Raw genomic sequence first — 24,853 nt, forward strand, 5'->3', positions numbered from 1 at the left:
TTCAGCTTAGTTTATCTAAAACTTCAGTGCACGGTTGCAGGAATCAGCTGACACAGATCCCTGGCACAGGCTGGCTAGTTATTTAATGGTTTCAGCTTAGTTTATCTAAAACTTCAGTGCACGGTTGCAGGAATCAGCTGACACAGATCGCTGGCACAGGCTGGTTAGTTATTTAATGGTTTCGGTTTGGTTTATTTTATCTAAAACTTCAGTGCACGGTTGCAGGGATCAGCTGAAACAGATCGCTGGTACAGGCTGGTTAGTTATTTAATGGTTTCAGCCAAGTTTATCTAAAACTTCAGTGCGCGGTTGCAGGGATCAGCTGACACAGATCCCTTGCACAGGCTGGTTAGTTATTTAATGGTTTCAACTTAGTTTATTTTATCTAAAACTTCAGTGCACGGTCGCAGGGATCCGCTGACACAGATCGCTGGCACAGGCTGGTTAGTTATTGAATGGTTTCAGCTTAGTTTATTTGATCTAAAACTTCAGTGCACGGTTGCAGGGATCAGCTGACACAGATCGCTGTCACAGGCTGGTTAGTTATTTAATGGTTTCAGCTTAGTTTATCTAAAACTTCAGTGCACGGTTGCAGGGATCAGCTGACACAGATCGCTGGCACAGGCTGGTTAGTTATTTAATGGTTTCAGTTTAGTTTATCTAAAACTTCAGTGCACGGTTGCAGGGATCAGCTGAAACAGATCGCTGGTACAGGCTGGTTAGTTATTTAATGGTTTCAGCCAAGTTTATCTAAAACTTCAGTGCACGGTTGCAGGGATCAGCTGACACAGATCGCTGGTTAGTTATTTAATGGTTTCAGCTTAGTTTATTTTATCTAAAACTTCAGTGCACGGTTGCAGGGATCAGCTGACACAGGTCGCTGGTTAGTTATTTAATGGTTTCAGCTTAGTTTATTTTATCTAAAACTTCAGTGCACGGTCGCAGGGATCAGCTGACACAGATCGCTGGTTAGTTATTTAATGGTTTCAGCTTAGTTTATTTGATCTAAAACTTCAGTCCAAGTTCGCAGGGATCAGCTGACCCAGATCGCTGGCACAGGCTGGTTAGTTATTTAATGGTTTCAGCTTAGTTTATTTGATCTAAGACTTCAGTGCACGGTTGCAGGGATCAGCTGACACAGATCCCTGGCACAGGCTGGTTAGTTATTTAATGGTTTCAGCTTAGTTTATCTAAAACTTCAGTGCACGGTTGCAGGAATCAGCTGACACAGATCGCTGGCACAGGCTGGTTAGTTATTTAATGGTTTCGGTTTGGTTTATTTTATCTAAAACTTCAGTGCACGGTTGCAGGAATCAGCTGACACAGATCGCTGGTACAGGCTGGTTAGTTATTTAATGGTTTCAGCCAAGTTTATCTAAAACTTCAGTGCGCGGTTGCAGGGATCAGCTGACACAGATCCCTTGCACAGGCTGGTTAGTTATTTAATGGTTTCAACTTAGTTTATTTTATCTAAAACTTCAGTGCACGGTCGCAGGGATCCGCTGACACAGATCGCTGGCACAGGCTGGTTAGTTATTGAATGGTTTCAGCTTAGTTTATTTGATCTAAAACTTCAGTGCACGGTTGCAGGGATCAGCTGACACAGATCGCTGTCACAGGCTGGTTAGTTATTTAATGGTTTCAGCTTAGTTTATCTAAAACTTCAGTGCACGGTTGCAGGGATCAGCTGACACAGATCGCTGGCACAGGCTGGTTAGTTATTTAATGGTTTCAGTTTAGTTTATCTAAAACTTCAGTGCACGGTTGCAGGGATCAGCTGAAACAGATCGCTGGTACAGGCTGGTTAGTTATTTAATGGTTTCAGCCAAGTTTATCTAAAACTTCAGTGCACGGTTGCAGGGATCAGCTGACACAGATCGCTGGTTAGTTATTTAATGGTTTCAGCTTAGTTTATTTTATCTAAAACTTCAGTGCACGGTCGCAGGGATCAGCTGACACAGATCTCTGGTTAGTTATTTAATGGTTTCAGCTTAGTTTATTTGATCTAAAACTTCAGTCCAAGTTCGCAGGGATCAGCTGACCCAGATCGCTGGCACAGGCTGGTTAGTTATTTAATGGTTTCAGCTTAGTTTATTTGATCTAAGACTTCAGTGCACGGTTGCAGGGATCAGCTGACACAGATCGCTGGCACAGGCTGGTTAGTTATTTAATGGTTTCAACTTAGTTTATTTTCTCTAAAAATTCAGTGCACGGTTGCAGGGATCAGTTGACAAAGATTCCTGGCACAGGCTGGTTAGTTATTTAATGGTTTCAACTTAGTTTATTTTCTCTAAAACTTCAGTGCACGATTGCAGGGATCAGCTGAAACAGATCGCTGTACAGGCTGGTTAGTTATTTAATGGTTTCAGCCAAGTTTATCTAAAACTGCAGTGCACGATTGCAGGGATCAGCTGACACAGATCGCTGGCACAGGCTGGTTAGTTGTTTAGTGGTTTCAGCTTAGTTTATTTGATCTAAAACTTCAGTGCACGTTTGCAGGGATCAGCTGACACAGATCGCTCGCACAGGCTGGTTGGTTATTTAATGGTTTCAGGTTAGTTTATTTGATCTAAGACTTCAGTGCACGTTCGCAAAGATCAGCTGAAACAGATCGCTGGCACAGGCTGGCTAGTTATTTAATGGTTTCAGCTTAGTTTATCTAAAACTTAAGTGCACGGTTGCAGGGATCAGCTGACACAGATCCCTGGCACAGGCTGGTTAGTTATTTAATGGTTTCAACTTAGTTTATTTTATCTTAAACTTCAGTGCACGGTCGCAGGGATCCGCTGACACAGATCGCTGGCACAGGCTGGTTAGTTATTAAATGGTTTTAACTTAGTTTATTTGATCTAAAACTTCAGTGCACGATTGCAGGGATAAGCTGAAACAGATCGCTGGTACAGGCTGGTTAGTTATTTAATGGTTTCAGCCAAGTTTATCTAAAACTTCAGTGCGCGGTTGCAGGGATCAGCTGACACAGATCCCTTGCACAGGCTGGTTAGTTATTTAATGGTTTCAACTTAGTTTATTTTATCTAAAACTTCAGTGCACGGTCGCAGGGATCCGCTGACACAGATCGCTGGCACAGGCTGGTTAGTTATTTAATGGTTTCAGCTTAGTTTATTTGATCTAAAACTTCAGTGCACGCTTGCAGGGATCAGCTGACACAGATCGCTGTCACAGGCTGGTTAGTTATTTAAATGGTTTCAGGTTAGTTTATTTGATCTAAGACTTCAGTGCATGGTCGCAAAGATCAGCTGACACAGATCCCTGGCACAGGCTGGTTAGTTATTTAATGGTTTCAACTTAGTTTATTTTCTCTAAAACTTCAGTGCACGGTTGCAGGGATCAGCTAACACAGATCCCTGACACACGCTGGTTAGTTATTTAATGGTTTCAACTTAGTTTATTTTCTCTAAAACTTCAGTGCACGGTTGCAGGGATCAGCTGACACAGATCGCTGGCACAGGCTGGTTAGTTATTTAGTGGTTTCAGCTTAGTTTATTTGATCTAAAACTTCAGTGCACGGTCGCAGTGATCAGCTGACACAGATCGCTGGTTAGTTATTTAATGGTTTCAGCTTTGTTTATTTGATCTACAACTTCAGTCCACGTTCGCAGGGATCAGCTGACACAGATCTCTGGCACAGCCTGATTGGTTATTTAATGGTTTCAGCTTAGTTTATTTGATCTAAAACTTGAGTGCACGGTTGCAGGGATCAGCTGACACAGATCGCTCGCACAGGCTGGTTAGTTATTTAATGGTTTCAGGTTAGTTTATTTGATCTAAGACTTCAGTGCATGGTCGCAGGGATCAGCTGACACAGATCCCTGGCACAGGCTGGTTAGTTATTTAATTGTTTCAGCTTACTTTATTTTCTGTAAAACTTCAGTGCACAGTTGCAGGGATCAGCTGACACAGATCGCTGGCACAGGCTGGTTAGTTGTTTAGTGGTTTCAGCTTAGTTTATTTTCTCTAAAAATTCAGTGCACGGTTGCAGGGATCAGTTGACAAAGATTCCTGGCACAGGCTGGTTAGTTATTTAATGGTTTCAACTTAGTTTATTTTCTCTAAAAATTCAGTGCACGGTTGCAGGGATCAGTTGACAAAGATTCCTGGCACAGGCTGGTTAGTTATTTAATGGTTTCAACTTAGTTTATTCTCTCTAAAACTTCAGTGCACGGTTGCAGGGATCAGCTGACACAGATCGCTGGCACAGGCTGGTTAGTTGTTTAGTGGTTTCAGCTTAGTTTATTTGATCTAAAACTTCAGTGCACGGTTGCAGGGATCAGCTGACACAGATCGCTCGCACAGGCTGGTTGGTTATTTAATGGTTTCAGGTTAGTTTATTTGATCTAAGACTTCAGTGCACGTTCGCAAAGATCAGCTGAAACAGATCGCTGGCACAGATCCCTTGCACAGGCTGGTTAGTTATTTAATGGTTTCAACTTAGTTTATTTTATCTAAAACTTCAGTGCACGGTCGCAGTGATCAGCTGACACAGATCGCTGGTTAGTTATTTAATGGTTTCAGCTTTGTTTATTTGATCTAAAACTTCAGTCCACCTTCGCAGGGATCAGCTGACACAGATCTCTGGCACAGGCTGGTTGGTTATTTAATGGTTTCAGCTTAGTTTATTTGATCTAAGACGTAAGTGCACGGTTGCAGGGATCAGCTGACACAGATCGCTGGCACAGGCTGGTTAGTTATTTTGTGGTTTCAGCTTAGTTTATTTGATCTAAAACTTCAGTGCACGGTTGCAGGGATCAGCTGACACAGATCGCTGTCACAGGCTGGTTAGTTATTTAAATGGTTTCAACTTAGTTTATCATAAAAAACTTCAGTGCACGGTTGCAGGAATCAGCTGAATCAGATCGCTGGCACAGGCTGGCTAGTTATTTAATGGTTTCAGCTTAGTTTATCTAAAACTTCAGTGCACGGTTGCAGGGATCAGCTGACACAGATCCCTGGAACAGGCTGGCTAGTTATTTAATGGTTTCAGCTTAGTTTATCTAAAACTTCAGTGCACGGTTGCAGGAATCAGCTGACACAGATCGCTGGCACAGGCTGGTTAGTTATTTAATGGTTTCGGTTTGGTTTATTTTATCTAAAACTTCAGTGCACGGTTGCAGGGATCAGCTGACACAGATCGCTGGCACAGGCTGGTTAGTTATTTAATGGTTTCAGCCAAGTTTATCTAAAACTTCAGTGCACGGTTGCAGGGATCAGATGAAACAGATTGCTGGTACAGGCTGGTTAATTATTTAATGGTTTCAGCCAAGTTTATCTAAAACTTCAGTGCACGGTTGCAGGGATCAGCTGACACAGATCGCTGGCACAGGCTGGCTAGTTATTTAATGGTTTCAGCTTAGTTTATCTAAAACTTCAGTGCACGGTTGCAGGAATCAGCTGACACAGATCGCTGGCACAGGCTGGTTAGTTATTTAATGGTTTCGGTTTGGTTTATTTTATCTAAAACTTCAGTGCACGGTTGCAGGGATCAGCTGACACAGATCGCTGGCACAGGCTGGTTAGTTATTTAATGGTTTCAGCTTAGTTTATCTAAAACTTCAGTGCACGGTTGCAGGGATCAGCTGACACAGATCGCTGGCACAGGCTGGTTAGTTATTTAATGGTTTCAGCCAAGTTTATCTAAAACTTCAGTGCACGGTTGCAGGGATCAGCTGACACAGATCGCTGGCACAGGCTGGCTAGTTATTTAATGGTTTCAGCTTAGTTTATCTAAAACTTCAGTGCACGGTTGCAGTAATCAGCTGACACAGATCCCTGGCACAGGCTGGCTAGTTATTTAATGGTTTCAGCTTAGTTTATCTAAAACTTCAGTGCACGGTTGCAGGAATCAGCTGACACAGATCGCTGGCACAGGCTGGTTAGTTATTTAATGGTTTCGGTTTGGTTTATTTTATCTAAAACTTCAGTGCACGGTTGCAGGGATCAGCTGACACAGATCCCTGGCACAGGCTGGTTAGTTATTTAATGGTTTTAACTTAGTTTATTTGATCTAAAACTTCAGTGCACGATTGCAGGGATCAGCTGAAACAGATCGCTGGTACAGGCTAGTTAGTTATTTAATGGTTTCAGCCAAGTTTATCTAAAACTTCAGTGCGCGGTTGCAGGGATCAGCTGACACAGATCGCTGGCACAGGCTGGTTAGTTATTTAATGGTTTCAACTTAGTTTATTTTATCTTAAACTTCAGTGCACGGTCGCAGGGATCCGCTGACACAGATCGCTGGCACAGGCTGGTTAGTTATTTAATGGTTTCAACTTAGTTTATTTTATCTTAAACTTCAGTGCACGGTCGCAGGGATCAGCTGACACAGATCGCTGGCACAGGCTGGTTAGTTATTTAATGGTTTCAACTTAGTTTATTTGATCTAAAACTTCAGTGCACGCTTGCAGGGATCAACTGACACAGATCGCTGTCACAGGCTGGTTAGTTATTTAAATGGTTTCAGGTTAGTTTATTTGATCTAAGACTTCAGTGCACGGTCGCAAAGATCAGCTGACACAGATCCCTGGCACAGGCTGGTTAGTTATTTAATGGTTTCAACTTAGTTTATTTTCTCTAAAACTTCAGTGCACGGTTGCAGGGATCAGCTAACACAGATCCCTGACACACGCTGGTTAGTTATTTAATGGCTTCAACTTAGTTTATTTTCTCTAAAACTTCAGTGCACGGTTGCAGGGATCAGCTGACCCAGATCGCTGGCACAGGCTGGTTAGTTATTTAATGGTTTCAGCTTAGTTTATTTGATCTAAGACTTCAGTGCACGGTTGCAGGGATCAGCTGACACAGATCGCTGGCACAGGCTGGTTAGTTATTTAATGGTTTCAACTTAGTTTATTTTATCTAAAACTTCAGTGCACGGTCGCAGTGATCAGCTGACACAGATCGCTGGTTAGTTATTTAATGGTTTCAGCTTTGTTTATTTGATCTAAAACTTCAGTCCACGTTCGCAGGGATCAGCTGACACAGATCTTTGGCACAGGCTGGTTGGTTATTTAATGGTTTCAGCTTAGTTTATTTGATCTAAAACTTCAGTGCACGGTTGCAGGGATCAGCTGACACAGATCTCTGGCACAGGCTGGTTGGTTATTTAATGGTTTCAGCTTAGTTTATTTGATCTAAGACGTAAGTGCACGGTTGCAGGGATCAGCTGACACAGATCGCTGGCACAGGCTGGTTAGTTATTTTGTGGTTTCAGCTTAGTTTATTTGATCTAAAACTTCAGTGCACGGTTGCAGGGATCAGCTGACACAGATCGCTGTCACAGGCTGGTTAGTTATTTAAATGGTTTCAACTTAGTTTATCATAAAAAACTTCAGTGCACGGTTGCAGGAATCAGCTGAATCAGATCGCTGGCACAGGCTGGCTAGTTATTTAATGGTTTCAGCTTAGTTTATCTAAAACTTCAGTGCACGGTTGCAGGGATCAGCTGACACAGATCCCTGGAACAGGCTGGCTAGTTATTTAATGGTTTCAGCTTAGTTTATCTAAAACTTCAGTGCACGGTTGCAGGAATCAGCTGACACAGATCGCTGGCACAGGCTGGTTAGTTATTTAATGGTTTCGGTTTGGTTTATTTTATCTAAAACTTCAGTGCACGGTTGCAGGGATCAGCTGACACAGATCGCTGGCACAGGCTGGTTAGTTATTTAATGGTTTCAGCTTAGTTTATCTAAAACTTCAGTGCACGGTTGCAGGGATCAGCTGAAACAGATCGCTGGTACAGGCTGGTTAGTTATTTAATGGTTTCAGCCAAGTTTATCTAAAACTTCAGTGCACGGTTGCAGGGATCAGCTGACACAGATCGCTGGCACAGGCTGGCTAGTTATTTAATGGTTTCAGCTTAGTTTATCTAAAACTTCAGTGCACGGTTGCAGGAATCAGCTGACACAGATCCCTGGCACAGGCTGGCTAGTTATTTAATGGTTTCAGCTTAGTTTATCTAAAACTTCAGTGCACGGTTGCAGGGATCAGCTGACACAGATCCCTGGCACAGGCTGGTTAGTTATTTAATGGTTTTAACTTAGTTTATTTGATCTAAAACTTCAGTGCACGATTGCAGGGATCAGCTGAAACAGATCGCTGGTACAGGCTAGTTAGTTATTTAATGGTTTCAGCCAAGTTTATCTAAAACTTCAGTGCGCGGTTGCAGGGATCAGCTGACACAGATCGCTGGCACAGGCTGGTTAGTTATTTAATGGTTTCAACTTAGTTTATTTTATCTTAAACTTCAGTGCACGGTCGCAGGGATCCGCTGACACAGATCGCTGGCACAGGCTGGTTAGTTATTTAATGGTTTCAACTTAGTTTATTTTATCTTAAACTTCAGTGCACGGTCGCAGGGATCAGCTGACACAGATCGCTGGCACAGGCTGGTTAGTTATTTAATGGTTTCAACTTAGTTTATTTGATCTAAAACTTCAGTGCACGGTTGCAGGGATCAGCTGACACAGATCGCTGTCACAGGCTGGTTAGTTATTTAAATGGTTTCAGGTTAGTTTATTTGATCTAAGACTTCAGTGCATGGTCGCAAAGATCAGCTGACACAGATCCCTGGCACAGGCTGGTTAGTTATTTAATGGTTTCAACTTAGTTTATTTTCTCTAAAACTTCAGTGCACGGTTGCAGGGATCAGCTAACACAGATCCCTGACACACGCTGGTTAGTTATTTAATGGCTTCAACTTAGTTTATTTTCTCTAAAACTTCAGTGCACGGTTGCAGGGATCAGCTGACACAGATCGCTGTCACAGGCTGGTTAGTTATTTAAATGGTTTCAACTTAGTTTATCATAAAAAACTTCAGTGCACGGTTGCAGGAATCAGCTGAAACAGATCGCTGGCACAGGCTGGTTAGTTATTTAATGGTTTCAGCCAATTTTATCTAAAACTTCAGTGCACGGTTGCAGGAATCAGCTGACACAGATCGCTGGCACAGGCTGGTTAGTTATTTAATGGTTTCGGTTTGGTTTATTTTATCTAAAACTTCAGTGCACGGTTGCAGGGATCAGCTGACACAGATCCCTGGCACAGGCTGGTTAGTTATTTAATGGTTTCAGCTTAGTTTATCTAAAACGTCAGTGCACGGTTGCAGGGATCAGCTGAAACAGATCGCTGGTACAGGCTGGTTAGTTATTTAATGGTTTCAGCCAAGTTTATCTAAAACTTCAGTGCACGGTTGCAGGGATCAGCTGACACAGATCCCTGGCACAGGCTGGCTAGTTATTTAATGGTTTCAGCTTAGTTTATCTAAAACTTCAGTGCACGGTTGCAGGAATCAGCTGACACAGATCGCTGGCACAGGCTGGTTAGTTATTTAATGGTTTCAGCTTAGTTTATCTAAAACTTCAGTGCACGGTTGCAGGGATCAGATGAAACAGATCGCTGGCACAGGCTGGCTAGTTATTTAATGGTTTCAACTTAGTTTATTTTCTCTAAAAATTCAGTGCACGGTTGCAGGGATCAGTTGACAAAGATTCCTGGCACAGGCTGGTTAGTTATTTAATGGTTTCAACTTAGTTTATTTTCTCTAAAACTTCAGTGCACGATTGCAGGGATCAGCTGAAACAGATCGCTGGCACAGGCTGGTTAGTTATTTAATGGTTTCAGCCAAGTTTATCTAAAACTGCAGTGCACGATTGCAGGGATCAGCTGACACAGATCGCTGGCACAGGCTGGTTAGTTGTTTAGTGGTTTCAGCTTAGTTTATTTGATCTAAAACTTCAGTGCACGTTTGCAGGGATCAGCTGACACAGATCGCTCGCACAGGCTGGTTGGTTATTTAATGGTTTCAGCTTAGTTTATCTAAAACTTCAGTGCACGGTTGCAGGGATCAGCTGACACAGATCCCTGGCACAGGCTGGCTAGTTATTTAATGGTTTCAGCTTAGTTTATCTAAAACTTCAGTGCACGGTTGCAGGAATCAGCTGACACAGATCGCTGGCACAGGCTGGTTAGTTATTTAATGGTTTCGGTTTGGTTTATTTTATCTAAAACTTCAGTGCACGGTTGCAGGGATCAGCTGACACAGATCGCTGGCACAGGCTGGTTAGTTATTCAATGGTTTCAGCTTAGTTTATCTAAAACTTCAGTGCACGGTTGCAGGAATCAGCTGACACAGATCGCTGGCACAGGCTGGTTAGTTATTTAATGGTTTCGGTTTGGTTTATTTTATCTAAAACTTCAGTGCACGGTTGCAGGGATCAGCTGACACAGATCCCTGGCACAGGCTGGTTAGTTATTTAATGGTTTTAACTTAGTTTATTTGATCTAAAACTTCAGTGCGCGATTGCAGGGATCAGCTGAAACAGATCGCTGGTACAGGCTGGTTAGTTATTTAATGGTTTCAGCCAAGTTTATCTAAAACTTCAGTGCGCGGTTGCAGGGATCAGCTGACACAGATCCCTTGCACAGGCTGGTTAGTTATTTAATGGTTTCAACTTAGTTTATTTTATCTAAAACTTCAGTGCACGGTCGCAGGGATCCGCTGACACAGATCGCTGGCACAGGCTGGTTAGTTATTGAATGGTTTCAGCTTAGTTTATTTGATCTAAAACTTCAGTGCACGGTTGCAGGGATCAGCTGACACAGATCGCTGTCACAGGCTGGTTAGTTATTTAATGGTTTCAGCTTAGTTTATCTAAAACTTCAGTGCACGGTTGCAGGGATCAGCTGACACAGATCGCTGGCACAGGCTGGTTAGTTATTTAATGGTTTCAGTTTAGTTTATCTAAAACTTCAGTGCACGGTTGCAGGGATCAGCTGAAACAGATCGCTGGTACAGGCTGGTTAGTTATTTAATGGTTTCAGCCAAGTTTATCTAAAACTTCAGTGCATGGTTGCAGGGATCAGCTGACACAGATCGCTGGTTAGTTATTTAATGGTTTCAGCTTAGTTTATTTTATCTAAAACTTCAGTGCACGGTCGCAGGGATCAGCTGACACAGATCGCTGGTTAGTTATTTAATGGTTTCAGCTTAGTTTATTTTATCTAAAACTTCAGTGCACGGTCGCAGGGATCAGCTGACACAGATCGCTGGTTAGTTATTTAATGGTTTCAGCTTAGTTTATTTGATCTAAAACTTCAGTCCACGTTCGCAGGGATCAGCTGACCCAGATCGCTGGCACAGGCTGGTTAGTTATTTAATGGTTTCAGCTTAGTTTATTTGATCTAAGACTTCAGTGCACGGTTGCAGGGATCAGCTGACACAGATCGCTGGCACAGGCTGGTTAGTTATTTAATGGTTTCAACTTAGTTTATTTTCTCTAAAAATTCAGTGCACGGTTGCAGGGATCAGCTGACACATATCGCTGGCACAGGCTGGTTAGTTATTTAATGGTTTCAACTTAGTTTATTTTCTCTAAAACTTCAGTGCACGATTGCAGGGATCAGCTGAAACAGATCGCTGTACAGGCTGGTTAGTTATTTAATGGTTTCAGCCAAGTTTATCTAAAACTGCAGTGCACGATTGCAGGGATCAGCTGACACAGATCGCTGGCACAGGCTGGTTAGTTGTTTAGTGGTTTCAGCTTAGTTTATTTGATCTAAAACTTCAGTGCACGTTTGCAGGGATCAGCTGACACAGATCGCTCGCACAGGCTGGTTGGTTATTTAATGGTTTCAGGTTAGTTTATTTGATCTAAGACTTCAGTGCACGTTCGCAAAGATCAGCTGAAACAGATCGCTGGCACAGGCTGGCTAGTTATTTAATGGTTTCAGCTTAGTTTATCTAAAACTTAAGTGCACGGTTGCAGGGATCAGCTGACACAGATCCCTGGCACAGGCTGGTTAGTTATTTAATGGTTTCAACTTAGTTTATTTTATCTTAAACTTCAGTGCACGGTCGCAGGGATCCGCTGACACAGATCGCTGGCACAGGCTGGTTAGTTATTAAATGGTTTTAACTTAGTTTATTTGATCTAAAACTTCAGTGCACGATTGCAGGGATAAGCTGAAACAGATCGCTGGTACAGGCTGGTTAGTTATTTAATGGTTTCAGCCAAGTTTATCTAAAACTTCAGTGCGCGGTTGCAGGGATCAGCTGACACAGATCCCTTGCACAGGCTGGTTAGTTATTTAATGGTTTCAACTTAGTTTATTTTATCTAAAACTTCAGTGCACGGTCGCAGGGATCCGCTGACACAGATCGCTGGCACAGGCTGGTTAGTTATTTAATGGTTTCAGCTTAGTTTATTTGATCTAAAACTTCAGTGCACGCTTGCAGGGATCAGCTGACACAGATCGCTGTCACAGGCTGGTTAGTTATTTAAATGGTTTCAGGTTAGTTTATTTGATCTAAGACTTCAGTGCATGGTCGCAAAGATCAGCTGACACAGATCCCTGGCACAGGCTGGTTAGTTATTTAATGGTTTCAACTTAGTTTATTTTCTCTAAAACTTCAGTGCACGGTTGCAGGGATCAGCTAACACAGATCCCTGACACACGCTGGTTAGTTATTTAATGGTTTCAACTTAGTTTATTTTCTCTAAAACTTCAGTGCACGGTTGCAGGGATCAGCTGACACAGATCGCTGGCACAGGCTGGTTAGTTATTTAGTGGTTTCAGCTTAGTTTATTTGATCTAAAACTTCAGTGCACGGTCGCAGTGATCAGCTGACACAGATCGCTGGTTAGTTATTTAATGGTTTCAGCTTTGTTTATTTGATCTACAACTTCAGTCCACGTTCGCAGGGATCAGCTGACACAGATCTCTGGCACAGCCTGATTGGTTATTTAATGGTTTCAGCTTAGTTTATTTGATCTAAAACTTGAGTGCACGGTTGCAGGGATCAGCTGACACAGATCGCTCGCACAGGCTGGTTAGTTATTTAATGGTTTCAGGTTAGTTTATTTGATCTAAGACTTCAGTGCATGGTCGCAGGGATCAGCTGACACAGATCCCTGGCACAGGCTGGTTAGTTATTTAATTGTTTCAGCTTACTTTATTTTCTGTAAAACTTCAGTGCACGGTTGCAGGGATCAGCTAACACAGATCCCTGACACACGCTGGTTAGTTATTTAATGGTTTCAACTTAGTTTATTTTCTCTAAAAATTCAGTGCACGGTTGCAGGGATCAGTTGACAAAGATTCCTGGCACAGGCTGGTTAGTTATTTAATGGTTTCAACTTAGTTTATTTTCTCTAAAACTTCAGTGCACGGTTGCAGGGATCAGCTGACACAGATCGCTGGCACAGGCTGGTTAGTTGTTTAGTGGTTTCAGCTTAGTTTATTTGATCTAAAACTTCAGTGCACGGTCGCAGGGATCCGCTGACACAGATCGCTGGTTAGTTATTTAATGGTTTCAGCTTAGTTTATTTTATCTAAAACTTCAGTGCACGGTCGCAGGGATCAGCTGACACAGATCGCTGGTTAGTTATTTAATGGTTTCAGCTTAGTTTATTTGATCTAAAACTTCAGTCCACGTTCGCAGGGATCAGCTGACCCAGATCGCTGGCACAGGCTGGTTAGTTATTTAATGGTTTCAGCTTAGTTTATTTGATCTAAGACTTCAGTGCACGGTTGCAGGGATCAGCTGACACAGATCGCTGGCACAGGCTGGTTAGTTATTTAATGGTTTCAACTTAGTTTATTTTATCTAAAACTTCAGTGCACGGTCGCAGTGATCAGCTGACACAGATCGCTGGTTAGTTATTTAATGGTTTCAGCTTTGTTTATTTGATCTAAAACTTCAGTCCACGTTCGCAGGGATCAGCTGACACAGATCTCTGGCACAGGCTGGTTGGTTATTTAATGGTTTCAGCTTAGTTTATTTGATCTAAAACTTCAGTGCACGGTTGCAGGGATCAGCTGACACAGATCTCTGGCACAGGCTGGTTGGTTATTTAATGGTTTCAGCTTAGTTTATTTGATCTAAAACTTCAGTGCACGGTTGCAGGGATCAGCTGACACAGATCGCTGTCACAGGCTGGTTAGTTATTTAAATGGTTTCAGCTTAGTTTATTTGATCTAAAACTTCAGTGCACGGTTGCAGGGATCAGCTGACACAGATCGCTGTCACAGGCTGGTTAGTTATTTAAATGGTTTCAACTTAGTTTATCATAAAAAACTTCAGTGCACGGTTGCAGGAATCAGCTGAAACAGATCGCTGGCACAGGCTGGCTAGTTATTTAATGGTTTCAGCTTAGTTTATCTAAAACTTCAGTGCACGGTTGCAGGGATCAGCTGACACAGATCCCTGGCACAGGCTGGCTAGTTATTTAATGGTTTCAGCTTAGTTTATCTAAAACTTCAGTGCACGGTTGCAGGAATCAGCTGACACAGATCGCTGGCACAGGCTGGTTAGTTATTTAATGGTTTCGGTTTGGTTTATTTTATCTAAAACTTCAGTGCACGGTTGCAGGGATCAGCTGACACAGATCGCTGGCACAGGCTGGTTAGTTATTTAATGGTTTCAGCCAAGTTTATCTAAAACTTCAGTGCACGGTTGCAGGGATCAGCTGACACAGATCCCTGGCACAGGCTGGCTAGTTATTTAATGGTTTCAGCTTAGTTTATCTAAAACTTCAGTGCACGGTTGCAGGAATCAGCTGACACAGATCCCTGGCACAGGCTGGCTAGTTATTTAATGGTTTCAGCTTAGTTTATCTAAAACTTCAGTGCACGGTTGCAGGAATCAGCTGACACAGATCGCTGGCACAGGCTGGTTAGTTATTTAATGGTTTCGGTTTGGTTTATTTTATCTAAAACTTCAGTGCACGGTTGCAGGGATCAGCTGACACAGATCCCTGGCACAGGCTGGTTAGTTATTTAATGGTTTTAACTTAGTTTATTTGATCTAAAACTTCAGTGCACGATTGCAGGGATCAGCTGAAACAGATCGCTGGTACAGGCTGGTTAGTTATTTAATGGTTTCAACTTAGTTTATTTTATCTAAAACTTCAGTGCACGGTCGCAGGGATCAGCTGACACAGATCGCTGGCACAGGCTGGTTAGTTATTGAATGGTTTCAGCTTAGTTTATTTGATCTAAAACTTCAGTGCACGGTTGCAGGGATCAGCTGACACAGATCGCTGTCACAGGCTGGTTAGTTATTTAATGGTTTCAGCTTAGTTTATCTAAAACTTCAGTGCACGGTTGCAGGGATCAGCTGAAACAGATCGCTGGTACAGGCTGGTTAGTTATTTAATGGTTTCAGCCAAGTTTATCTAAAACTTCAGTGCACGGTTGCAGGGATCAGCTGACACAGATCCCTGGCACAGGCTGGTTAGTTATTTAATGGTTTTAACTTAGTTTATTTGATCTAAAACTTCAGTGCACGATTGCAGTGGTCAGCTGAAACAGATCGCTGGTACAGGCTGGTTAGTTATTTAATGGTTTCAGCCAAGTTTATCTAAAACTTCAGTGCGCGGTTACAGGGATCAGCTGACACAGATCCCTTGCACAGGCTGGTTAGTTATTTAATGGTTTCAACTTAGTTTATTTTATCTAAAACTTCAGTGCACGGTTGCAGGGATCAGCTGACACAGATCGCTGTCACAGGCTGGTTAGTTATTTAAATGGTTTCAGGTTAGTTTATTTGATCTAAGACTTCAGTGCATGGTCGCAAAGATCAGCTGACACAGATCCCTGGCACAGGCTGGTTAGTTATTTAATGGTTTCAACTTAGTTTATTTTCTTTAAAACCTCAGTGCACGGTTGCAGGGATCAGCTAACACAGATCCCTGACACACGCTGGTTAGTTATTTAATGGTTTCAACTTAGTTTATTTTCTCTAAAACTTCAGTGCACGGTTGCAGGGATCAGCTGACACAGATCGCTGGTTAGTTATTTAATGGTTTCAGCTTTGTTTATTTGATCTACAACTTCAGTCCACGTTCGCAGGGATCAGCTGACACAGATCTCTGGCACAGCCTGATTGGTTATTTAATGGTTTCAGCTTAGTTTATTTGATCTAAAACTTGAGTGCACGGTTGCAGGGATCAGCTGACACAGATCGCTCGCACAGGCTGGTTAGTTATTTAATGGTTTCAGGTTAGTTTATTTGATCTAAGACTTCAGTGCATGGTCGCAGGGATCAGCTGACACAGATCCCTGGCACAGGCTGGTTAGTTATTTAATTGTTTCAGCTTACTTTATTTTCTGTAAAACTTCAGTGCACAGTTGCAGGGATCAGCTAACACAGATCCCTGACACACGCTGGTTAGTTATTTAATGGTTTCAACTTAGTTTATTTTCTCTAAAAATTCAGTGCACGGTTGCAGGGATCAGTTGACAAAGATTCCTGGCACAGGCTGGTTAGTTATTTAATGGTTTCAACTTAGTTTATTTTCTCTAAAACTTCAGTGCACAGTTGCAGGGATCAGCTGACACAGATCGCTGGCACAGGCTGGTTAGTTGTTTAGTGGTTTCAGCTTAGTTTATTTGATCTAAAACTTCAGTGCACGGTCGCAGGGATCAGCTGACACAGATCGCTGGTTAGTTATTTAATGGTTTCAGCTTAGTTTATTTTATCTAAAACTTCAGTGCACGGTCGCAGGGATCAGCTGACACAGATCGCTGGTTAGTTATTTAATGGTTTCAGCTTAGTTTATTTGATCTAAAACTTCAGTCCACGTTCGCAGGGATCAGCTGACCCAGATCGCTGGCACAGGCTGGTTAGTTATTTAATGGTTTCAGCTTAGTTTATTTGATCTAAGACTTCAGTGCACGGTTGCAGGGATCAGCTGACACAGATCGCTGGCACAGGCTGGTTAGTTATTTAATGGTTTCAACTTAGTTTATTTTATCTAAAACTTCAGTGCACGGTCGCAGTGATCAGCTGACACAGATCGCTTGTTAGTTATTTAATGGTTTCAGCTTTGTTTATTTGATCTAAAACTTCAGTCCACGTTCGCAGGGATCAGCTGACACAGATCTCTGGCACAGGCTGGTTGGTTATTTAATGGTTTCAGCTTAGTTTATTTGATCTAAAACTTCAGTGCACGGTTGCAGGGATCAGCTGACACAGATCTCTGGCACAGGCTGGTTGGTTATTTAATGGTTTCAGCTTAGTTTATCATAAAAAACTTCAGTGCACGGTTGCAGGAATCAGCTGAAACAGATCGCTGGCACAGGCTGGCTAGTTATTTAATGGTTTCAGCTTAGTTTATCTAAAACTTCAGTGCACGGTTGCAGGGATCAGCTGACACAGATCCCTGGCACAGGCTGGCTAGTTATTTAATGGTTTCAGCTTAGTTTATCTAAAACTTCAGTGCACGGTTGCAGGAATCAGCTGAAACAGATCGCTGGCACAGGCTGGTTAGTTATTTAATGGTTTCAGCTTAGTTTATCTAAAACTTCAGTGCACGGTTGCAGGGATCAGCTGAAACAGATCGCTGGTACAGGCTGGTTAGTTATTTAATGGTTTCAGCCAAGTTTATCTAAAACTTCAGTGCACGGTTGCAGGGATCAGCTGACACAGATCCCTGGCACAGGCTGGCTAGTTATTTAATGGTTTCAGCTTAGTTTATCTAAAACTTCAGTGCACGGTTGCAGGAATCAGCTGACACAGATCCCTGGCACAGGCTGGCTAGTTATTTAATGGTTTCAGCTTAGTTTATCTAAAACTTCAGTGCACGGTTGCAGGAATCAGCTGACACAGATCGCTGGCACAGGCTGGTTAGTTATTTAATGGTTTCGGTTTGGTTTATTTTATCTAAAACTTCAGTGCACGGTTGCAGGGATCAGCTGACACAGATCCCTGGCACAGGCTGGTTAGTTATTTAATGGTTTTAACTTAGTTTATTTGATCTAAAACTTCAGTGCACGATTGCAGGGATCAGCTGAAACAGATCGCTGGTACAGGCTGGTTAGTTATTTAATGGTTTCAACTTAGTTTATTTTATCTAAAACTTCAGTGCACGGTCGCAGGGATCCGCTGACACAGATCGCTGGCACAGGCTGGTTAGTTATTTAATGGTTTCAGCTTAGTTTATTTGATCTAAAACTTCAGTGCACGGTTGCAGGGATCAGCTGACACAGATCGCTGTCACAGGCTGGTTAGTTATTTAATGGTTTCAGCTTAGTTTATCTAAAACTTCAGTGCACGGTTGCAGGAATCAGCTGACACAGATCGCTGGCACAGGCTGGTTAGTTATTTAATGGTTTCAGCTTAGTTTATCCAAAACTTCAGTGCACGGTTGCAGGGATCAGCTGAAACAGATCGCTGGTACAGGCTGGTTAGTTATTTAATGGTTTCAGCCAAGTTTATCTAAAACTTCAGTGCACGGTTGCAGGGATCAGCTGACACAGATCGCTGGCACAGGCTGGCTAGTTATTTAATGGTTTCAGCTTAGTTTATCTAAAACTTCAGTGCACGGTTGCAGGGATCAGCTGACACAGATCCCTGGCACAGGCTGGTTAGTTATTTAATGGTTTTAACTTAGTTTATTTGATCTAAAACTTCAGTGCACGATTGCAGTGATCAGCTGAAACAGATCGCTGGTACAGGCTGGTTAGTTATTTAATGGTTTCAGCCAAGTTTATCTAAAACTTCAGTGCGCGGTTGCAGGGATCAGCTGACACAGATCCCTTGCACAGGCTGGTTAGTTATTTAATGGTTTCAACTTAGTTTATTTTATCTAAAACTTCAGTGCACGGTCGCAGGGATCCGCTGACACAGATCGCTGGCACAGGCTGGTTAGTTATTTAATGGTTTCAGCTTAGTTTATTTGATCTAAAACTTCAGTGCACGCTTGCAGGGATCAGCTGACACAGATCGCTGTCACAGGCTGGTTAGTTATTTAAATGGTTTCAGGTTAGTTTATTTGATCTAAGACTTCAGTGCATGGTCGCAAAGATCAGCTGACACAGATCCCTGGCACAGGCTGGTTAGTTATTTAATGGTTTCAACTTAGTTTATTTTCTCTAAAACTTCAGTGCACGGTTGCAGGGATCAGCTAACACAGATCCCTGACACACGCTGGTTAGTTATTTAATGGTTTCAACTTAGTTTATTTTCTCTAAAACTTCAGTGCACGGTTGCAGGGATCAGATGACACAGATCGCTGGCACAGGCTGGTTAGTTATTTAGTGGTTTCAGCTTAGTTTATTTGATCTAAAACTTCAGTGCACGGTCGCAGTGATCAGCTGACACAGATCGCTGGTTAGTTATTTAATGGTTTCAGCTTTGTTTATTTGATCTACAACTTCAGTCCACGTTCGCAGGGATCAGCTGACACAGATCTCTGGCACAGCCTGATTGGTTATTTAATGGTTTCAGCTTAGTTTATTTGATCTAAAACTTGAGTCCACGTTCGCAGGGATCAGCTGACACAGATCGCTCGCACAGGCTGGTTAGTTATTTAATGGTTTCAGGTTAGTTTATTTGATCTAAGACTTCAGTGCATGGTCGCAGGGATCAGCTGACACAGATCCCTGGCACAGGCTGGTTAGTTATTTAATTGTTTCAGCTTACTTTATTTTCTGTAAAACTCCATGCACAGTTGCAGGGATCAGCTAACACAGATCCCTGACACACGCTGGTTAGTTATTGAATGGTTTCAGCTTAGTTTATTTGATCTAAAACTTCAGTGCACGGTTGCAGGGATCAGCTGACACAGATCGCTGTCACAGGCTGGTTAGTTATTTAATGGTTTTAACTTAGTTTATTTGATCTAAAACTTCAGTGCACGGTTGCAGGGATCAGCTGAAACAGATCGCTGGTACAGGCTGGTTAGTTATTTAATGGTTTCAGCCAAGTTTATCTAAAACTTCAGTGCGCGGTTGCAGGGATCAGCTGACACAGATCCTTGCACAGGCTGGTTAGTTATTTAATGGTTTCAACTTAGTTTATTTTATCTAAAACTTCAGTGCACGGTCGCAGGGATCCGCTGACACAGATCGCTGTCACAGGCTGGTTAGTTATTTAAATGGTTTCAGGTTAGTTTATTTGATCTAAGACTTCAGTGCATGGTCGCAAATATCAGCTGACACAGATCCCTGGCACAGGCTGGTTAGTTATTTAATGGTTTCAGCTTAGTTTATCTAAAACTTCAGTGCACGGTTGCAGGAATCAGCTGACACAGATCGCTGGCACAGGCTGGTTAGTTATTTAATGGTTTCAGCTTAGTTTATCTAAAACTTCAGTGCACGGTTGCAGGGATCAGCTGAAACAGATCGCTGGTACAGGCTGGTTAGTTATTTAATGGTTTCAGCCAAGTTTATCTAAAACTTCAGTGCACGGTTGCAGGGATCAGCTGACACAGATCGCTGGCACAGGCTGGCTAGTTATTTAATGGTTTCAGCTTAGTTTATCTAAAACTTCAGTGCACGGTTGCAGGGATCAGCTGACACAGATCCCTGGCACAGGCTGGTTAGTTATTTAATGGTTTTAACTTAGTTTATTTGATCTAAAACTTCAGTGCACGATTGCAGTGATCAGCTGAAACAGATCGCTGGTACAGGCTGGTTAGTTATTTAATGGTTTCAGCCAAGTTTATCTAAAACTTCAGTGCGCGGTTGCAGGGATCAGCTGACACAGATCCCTTGCACAGGCTGGTTAGTTATTTAATGGTTTCAACTTAGTTTATTTTATCTAAAACTTCAGTGCACGGTCGCAGGGATCCGCTGACACAGATCGCTGGCACAGGCTGGTTAGTTATTTAATGGTTTCAGCTTAGTTTATTTGATCTAAAACTTCAGTGCACGCTTGCAGGGATCAGCTGACACAGATCGCTGTCACAGGCTGGTTAGTTATTTAAATGGTTTCAGGTTAGTTTATTTGATCTAAGACTTCAGTGCATGGTCGCAAAGATCAGCTGACACAGATCCCTGGCACAGGCTGGTTAGTTATTTAATGGTTTCAACTTAGTTTATTTTCTCTAAAACTTCAGTGCACGGTTGCAGGGATCAGCTAACACAGATCCCTGACACACGCTGGTTAGTTATTTAATGGTTTCAACTTAGTTTATTTTCTCTAAAACTTCAGTGCACGGTTGCAGGGATCAGATGACACAGATCGCTGGCACAGGCTGGTTAGTTATTTAGTGGTTTCAGGTTAGTTTATTTGATCTAAGACTTCAGTGCATGGTCGCAGGGATCAGCTGACACAGATCCCTGGCACAGGCTGGTTAGTTATTTAATTGTTTCAGCTTACTTTATTTTCTGTAAAACTTCAGTGCACAGTTGCAGGGATCAGCTAACACAGATCCCTGACACACGCTGGTTAGTTATTTAATGGTTTCAACTTAGTTTATTTTCTCTAAAAATTCAGTGCACGGTTGCAGGGATCAGTTGACAAAGATTCCTGGCACAGGCTGGTTAGTTATTTAATGGTTTCAACTTAGTTTATTTTCTCTAAAACTTCAGTGCACGATTGCAGGGATCAGCTGAAACAGATCGCTGTACAGGCTGGTTAGTTATTTAATGGTTTCAGCCAAGTTTATCTAAAACTTCAGTGCACGATTGCAGGGATCAGCTGACACAGATCGCTGGCACAGGCTGGTTAGTTGTTTAGTGGTTTCAGCTTAGTTTATTTGATCTAAAACTTCAGTGCACGTTTGCAGGGATCAGCTGACACAGATCGCTCGCACAGGCTGGTTGGTTATTTAATGGTTTCAGGTTAGTTTATTTGATCTAAGACTTCAGTGCACGTTCGCAAAGATCAGCTGAAACAGATCGCTGGCACAGGCTGGCTAGTTATTTAATGGTTTCAGCTTAGTTTATCTAAAACTTAAGTGCACGGTTGCAGGGATCAGCTGACACAGATCGCTGGCACAGGCTGGTTAGTTATTTAATGGTTTCAACTTAGTTTATTTTATCTAAAACTTCAGTGCACGGTCGCAGGGATCCGCTGACACAGATCGCTGGCACAGGCTGGTTAGTTATTGAATGGTTTCAGCTTAGTTTATTTGATCTAAAACTTCAGTGCACGGTTGCAGGGATCAGCTGACACAGATCGCTGTCACAGGCTGGTTAGTTATTTAATGGTTTTAACTTAGTTTATTTGATCTAAAACTTCAGTGCACGATTGCAGGGATCAGCTGAAACAGATCGCTGGTACAGGCTGGTTAGTTATTTAATGGTTTCAGCCAAGTTTATCTAAAACTTCAGTGCGCGGTTGCAGGGATCAGCTGACACAGATCGCTGTCACAGGCTGGTTAGTTATTTAATGGTTTCAACTTAGTTTATTTTATCTAAAACTTCAGTGCACGGTCGCAGGGATCCGCTGACACAGATCGCTGGCACAGGCTGGTTAGTTATTTAAATGGTTTCAGGTTAGTTTATTTGATCTAAGACTTCAGTGCATGGTCGCAAATATCAGCTGACACAGATCCCTGGCACAGGCTGGTTAGTTATTTAATGGTTTCAGCTTAGTTTATCTAAAACTTCAGTGCACGGTTGCAGGGATCAGCTGACACAGATCGCTGGCACAGGCTGGTTAGTTATTTAATGGTTTCAACTTAGTTTATCTAAAACTTCAGTGCACGGTTGCAGGAATCAGCTGACACAGATCGCTGGCACAGGCTGGTTAGTTATTTAATGGTTTCGGTTTAGTTTATTTTATCTAAAACTTCAGTGCACGGTTGCAGGGATCAGCTGACACAGATCGCTGGCACAGGCTGGTTAGTTATTTAATGGTTTCAGCTTAGTTTATCTAAAACTTCAGTGCACGGTTGCAGGGATCAGATGAAACAGATCGCTGCACAGGCTGGCTAGTTATTTAATGGTTTCAGCTTAGTTTATCTAAAACTTCAGTGCACGGTTGCAGGGATCAGCTGACACAGATCCCTGGCACAGGCTGGCTAGTTATTTAATGGTTTCAGCTTAGTTTATCTAAAACTTCAGTGCACGGTTGCAGGGATCAGCTGAAACAGATCGCTGGTACAGGCTGGTTAGTTATTTAATGGTTTCAGCCAAGTTTATCTAAAACTTCAGTGCACGGTTGCAGGGATCAGCTGACACAGATCACTGGCACAGGCTGGCTAGTTATTTAATGGTTTCAGCTTAGTTTATCTAAAACTTCAGTGCACGGTTGCAGGGATCAGCTGACACAGATCCCTGGCACAGGCTGGTTAGTTATTTAATGGTTTTAACTTAGTTTATTTGATCTAAAACTTCAGTGCACGATTGCAGGGATCAGCTGAAACAGATCGCTGGTACAGGCTGGTTAGTTATTTAATGGTTTCAGCCAAGTTTATCTAAAACTTCAGTGCGCGGTTGCAGGTATCAGCTGACACAGATCGCTGGCACAGGCTGGTTAGTTATTTAATGGTTTCAGCTTAGTTTATTTGATCTAAAACTTCAGTGCACGCTTGCAGGGATCAGCTGACACAGATCGCTGGCACAGGCTGGTTAGTTATTTAAATGGTTTCAGGTTAGTTTATTTGATCTAAGACTTCAGTGCATGGTCGCAAAGATCAGCTGACACAGATCCCTGGCACAGGCTGGTTAGTTATTTAATGGTTTCAACTTAGTTTATTTTCTCTAAAACTTCAGTGCACGGTTGCAGGGATCAGCTAACACAGATCCCTGACACACGCTGGTTAGTTATTTAATGGTTTCAACTTAGTTTATTTTCTCTAAAAATTCAGTGCACGGTTGCAGGGATCAGTTGACAAAGATTCCTGGCACAGGCTGGTTAGTTATTTAATGGTTTCAACTTAGTTTATTTTCTCTAAAACTTCAGTGCACGATTGCAGGGATCAGCTGAAACAGATCGCTGTACAGGCTGGTTAGTTATTTAATGGTTTCAGCCAAGTTTATCTAAAACTTCAGTGCACGATTGCAGGGATCAGCTGACACAGATCGCTGGCACAGGCTGGTTAGTTGTTTAGTGGTTTCAGCTTAGTTTATTTGATCTAAAACTTCAGTGCACGTTTGCAGGGATCAGCTGACACAGATCGCTCGCACAGGCTGGTTGGTTATTTAATGGTTTCAGGTTAGTTTATTTGATCTAAGACTTCAGTGCACGTTCGCAAAGATCAGCTGAAACAGATCGCTGGCACAGGCTGGCTAGTTATTTAATGGTTTCAGCTTAGTTTATCTAAAACTTAAGTGCACGTTTGCAGGGATCAGCTGACACAGATCGCTCGCACAGGCTGGTTGGTTATTTAATGGTTTCAGGTTAGTTTATTTGATCTAAGACTTCAGTGCACGTTCGCAAAGATCAGCTGAAACAGATCGCTGGCACAGGCTGGTTAGTTATTTAATGGTTTCAACTTAGTTTATTTTATCTTAAACTTCAGTGCACGCTTGCAGGGATCAGCTGACACAGATCGCTGTCACAGGCTGGTTAGTTATTTAAATGGTTTCAGGTTAGTTTATTTGATCTAAGACTTCAGTGCATGGTCGCAAAGATCAGCTGACACAGATCGCTGGCACAGGCTGGTTAGTTATTTAATGGTTTCAACTTAGTTTATTTTCTCTAAAACTTCAGTGCACGGTTGCAGGGATCAGCTAACACAGATCGCTGGTTAGTTATTTAATGGTTTCAGCTTTGTTTATTTGATCTACAACTTCAGTCCACGTTCGCAGGGATCAGCTGACACAGATCTCTGGCACAGCCTGATTGGTTATTTAATGGTTTCAGCTTAGTTTATTTGATCTAAAACTTCAGTGCATGGTTGCAGGGATCAGCTGACACAGATCGCTCGCACAGGCTGGTTAGTTATTTAATGGTTTCAGGTTAGTTTATTTGATCTAAGACTTCAGTGCATGGTCGCAGGGATCAGCTGACACAGATCCCTGGCACAGGCTGGTTAGTTATTTAATTGTTTCAGCTTACTTTATTTTCTGTAAAACTTCAGTGCACAGTGGCAGGGATCAGCTAACACAGATCCCTGACACACGCTGGTTAGTTATTTAATGGTTTCAACTTAGTTTATT

Source organism: Astatotilapia calliptera, chromosome 3 (genome assembly GCF_964374335.1).
Source record: "Astatotilapia calliptera chromosome 3, fAstCal68.1, whole genome shotgun sequence".
In the NCBI taxonomy this organism is placed as follows: domain Eukaryota; kingdom Metazoa; phylum Chordata; class Actinopteri; order Cichliformes; family Cichlidae; genus Astatotilapia; species Astatotilapia calliptera.